This window comes from Crocodylus porosus, unplaced genomic scaffold (assembly GCF_001723895.1).
Source record: "Crocodylus porosus isolate Cpor-Errol unplaced genomic scaffold, CroPor_comp1, whole genome shotgun sequence".
Lineage (NCBI taxonomy): Eukaryota > Metazoa > Chordata > Crocodylia > Crocodylidae > Crocodylus > Crocodylus porosus.
The window spans coordinates 149,422,834-149,427,271 of NW_017728886.1; positions in this window are offsets into that span (position 1 = coordinate 149,422,834).

Genomic DNA, 4,438 nt, shown 5'->3' on the forward strand with positions numbered 1-4,438 from the left:
CCCTCATCCAAGTCACTGATGAAAATGTTGAACAGTGCGGGCCTGAGGACCGAGCCCTGGGGGACCCCACTGTCCACATCCCTCCAGGTCGAAAATGAGCCATCCACCACCACGCTCTGGGTGCGGCCCTCCATCCAGTTGGTGACCCATTTGACTGTGTGGGTGTTGACACCACAGCCCCCCAGTTTCTTAATGAGAATGGGGTGAGAGACAGTGTTGAAGCCCTTCCAAAAGTCCAGAAAGACTATGTCCACTGCTACCCCTGCATCTAAGGATTTGGTGACCTGGTCATAGAGGCCACCAGGTTGGTTTGACAGGACCTGCCTCTAATGAACCCGTGTTGGTTGCCCCTAAGCACTCTGCTGGACCCTTGTGGACATGTGCCAGAATAATTCTCTCAAAAAGCTTACCCAGGATCCAGGTAAGACTAACTGGCCTATAGTTCCCCAGGGCCTCCTTCCTCCCTTTTTTGAAGATGGGAACCACATTGGCCCTCTTCCAGTCCTCTGGCACCACACCAGAGCACCACGAGTACTCATAAAGCCGTGCCAGGGGTCCTGCAATGACCTCAGCTAATTCCCTCAGCACTCTGGGGTGGAGATTGTCTGGACCAGCTGATTTAAATACATCCAGTCCCTCCAGAAGTCCCCTGACTAGATCCTCACTGACCCTTGGCCTAGGTGCCCCTCCCCTGGGGCCTGAGGAGGGCTTGGTTGGGGGGCTGATCTGGTACCTGCTCAGGAAAATGGAGGCAAAGAAGTTGTTAGTTGAAGATTCTTAATTTAGCTGACTCACCTATAAACCAAACCACTGCTCTGAATGATCAGCATGAGACACAAATAAGCAGGCAGTCCACCCTTGTGGGAATGCTCATTCCAGTTCTAAAATAAGGAACACGTTAACCTCAAAAATAGCATCTATATTTCAAGACATGAAGAAAAGCTCAGATATCAGATATCTTTGTGAACAATACTTACTAATTTCTGATCAACCCTTTTCTTTATATGGCCTAATGAAATCAACAACCTCTGTTAAATGATCTGGTATATTCCTAACATAAATATAGGTGGCAAAGAATGTTCTCAACCCCAAAGTCAATACGGGCAATTCCAATGGCATAAGGCTCAAATTTGGTCATGCGAATCTATGAAATCCCTAATACAATTTGCAGGTCACAGATATTTACATCCAATTATTTTTATATGAAAGGGTCCAAATGTTTTCTTTGGCCTACCACTGTTCACAGGTATGTGCTCTCCACCCATCAGCATGCTGAAGTTAATTGGTGTCCTCAAATGGAGGTCAACCCTAACTGGGTTGGAGAGGCTTAAAACATTTGCAAAGCAACATTTTTTGGCTTATTGTCAATACATTTTTAATCATTCTCCATTAAAAACCTCAGGGCACTGGAACAGGGTTATTTAAAAACATTTAGATTTCCTGTAAGCTCATGGCAAAAAAATACATCATGTTTGGTACACAAAAATCTGCCTTTGTCATTAATTGGTTCTGGCCTTAGCAACCAAAGCCTTTTTTTAAAAACAGAGAGCTATGTGTTGCTTTCCATAACTAGACTAATGTTGTCTCTGGGCGCATCTACACAAGATGCTAGCATCGGAAACGACCTGTGTCGTGCCGGGACTGCACAGTAATGGCGGTTGCTTAAGCAAATACTAAATGACTGTTCAGTAACAACTGTGAAATTCAGCACATGTGTATACGTGGCCTCTGGGTATGTTCACACCATGGTGGCATGCTCAGTCATGCTACTGAGAGACTAGGTCTTGCCCACATTTCTGTTCCTCATGTATCAGTCCCAGAGAGTTTGCCCTGCAGGTACTCTGAGCTCCTGCTCTTAAGCATGCCAGAAACACAGGCCTTGAATGAACTACCACCTACATCCCATACTTGACATGTACAGTGTGAGGATGGCCTATTTTCTCCTTCATGTAAATAAGTATTATGCTGCCATGCATGAATGACTGGTGCCTCCCACAACGGGGGGTGCACCATGGCAGTGAGCAGTGAGAAGGGACTGCCCGCAGCCACCTCTTGTGGTGTTGGCAGTGGCAAGTGGTGAGCAGGGACTGCCTGCAGCCACTGTCAGCAGTGTTGGTAGTGGAGGGGTGGGTGCGGGTGGTGACCGCTCGGAGAAGCCAGCAGCGGCTTCAGCAGCAGTCAGTCTCAGGGGGAGCATGTACCTCCCTGTACCCTCCTTACGTGTTGCCTATGCTGCCACAGCATGACCAGAGACTATGGCAGAAAATTTTCCTTTTACAGTGGCAAAGAGATTAATGACTTATTTGCTTCCTCAACACCTTGGTAATCTCTTATTTATTGTTATGGGTTCTGCCTAGGAAAATTCAGTGAAAGCTGGGTAGAAGGTAACAGGATGCTCACATACTTCATGAGTGAGCTGTGTGACTCTTACTATGTTTTACATCTTTTACAGTGGGGTATTGATTTGTAAAGGGTGGCAACAGCAGGCAGAGTGGTGATAAACATAAAATAAATTAACAAGGATCCATTTTTATTTCTATAATGCCTCATGTCCAAGGGCCTCAGAAGGCACAAACAAGCAAACAACCCTTAATATACAAATGATATCAGAGCCAGAAAAGAGTAAATCAATACAGAGTAAACCCCTTCCTTTGCCACACACACACACAATATACCAAAAAGAGCAGGACAATTAGTGGTTAAGGCACTGGATTGAGATTTAAGAGGTGTAGATTCAACTCTCAGCCTTGTCACAGATTTCCTTGTGTGACCTTTGGTAACTTGCTCTCTTTCCGCACATCAGTTCCCAATCTTACGTGTATGTCCCAATCTTCTACCTTCTGTTCTGTGCATTTGTTAACCTTGTAAGCATTTGAAGCTTATATTTGTTTCTCATTAGGTATGTTTGGACACTATTTAGCACAATGGGTCTCTGGTCTTGGCTGTAGCCTCTGTAACACAGGTAATAAAAAAAACAGAGGTCACAATGAAGAGGTAGAAGAGACAAGAGCATTCTGCAGATTCTGAGAGTAAAAACCTGGCATCTCTGAAGTCCATAGGAGTTCTGCCATTCAAACAAGGCTGAATTGGGCTACGATTTCATCAGTAAGCATCTTTATTAGCTCTACTCATGTGACTGGTTCACAACTTACGCACATACAATTATTTGAGTGCCTAACGTTTGCAGGAGGGGACCACCTGGGATGAGTGCGGAGGTGATGTGATACTGTTTATTTATAAGATTTAATTTTAGAATCCTGCTTGATGAATGTTCAGAGAGGCCTTTAGGCAGAAGGTAGTGTAAAAATAAGGTCTTGTCATTTTTGCTGAATGTTAATAATGGCAAATGTAAAAAAGGAAAAAAAGATTAATTGTATCAACTACCTTTTTTGGCATGTAATTTTTTCCCTAGTTAATTTGGAAATTATTCCTGCCCCTTCATGTCTGCTATGTATTATGAACCTAATCCTGCCTAATCCTGCTGATTTTCCTCAGTCAGAACTACCATTGGACACACTGGAAGTGGGAACACTGGCAGCAATTATATCAGTGAAACCTCCGTGTTTGGGGCAGACATTCATTTCCAGTGGAATTCTTGAGGGATCCTAAATAAAATGGTCTGGAGTGTACCTCTTAGATGTGTCATATGTGACTCTGCTTCTATTACCTCACTGTCTTCATCTCCAAAGGAACTGTGCATATTACCTTTGAAAGATCGGTCTGGGAACAAAAATCCATGGACACAATGAAAACCAAGGACTTAACACAATCAGTGGCGTTATGGCTTATTATACGTTATCTGCTCACTCTGCTAATCTCTCTTTGTTCTGCAAGTGATAACAGCTCTCTCAGGTTTTGCAGGATCATAGTCATTTATATCAGGAGTGTCAAAGATACAGCCAATGGAGCCCCCTTATCCATCGCTCCTGGTGCTATCCCTGGGTCTCATAGTTGACCCACATGGCATATGCTAGACCAGCCTTGTGCTTGGGTCCCTGGATGCATGCTGCATACAGTGCCCACTCCAGCCAGTTTGGGAGTCAAACTGCATGTGGTGCCCATCTTGGCTGGTCCAGGCTGTGTGCCACACATGGTGCTTACCAAGGTGCTCCATGCAGTGAAGGTCCTGGAGTACCCAGAGCAGGAGCTTTGTGCTGTGTGGGCTCTTGTCTGGCTGGAAGGGGCACTGTGTGTGGAGCAGTCCTGGACCAGCATAGGGTGGGAGACACCAAATGCATCATACAGCCTAGATCAACAGGTCAGTTTTTGTCCATTTATGGTTGCTGAAATTGGTTGTTTATTGCATTTGGGGCAATTGGTGGAAAATGGTACAGGGTTGCAGGCTTCTTCTTTGTTTGGGCAACTGGAGTCATTTGTGTAAGATAATAATGCATTGGATTTACTCTTGGTACCATTTTTCTTGACCCATTTTTATCCT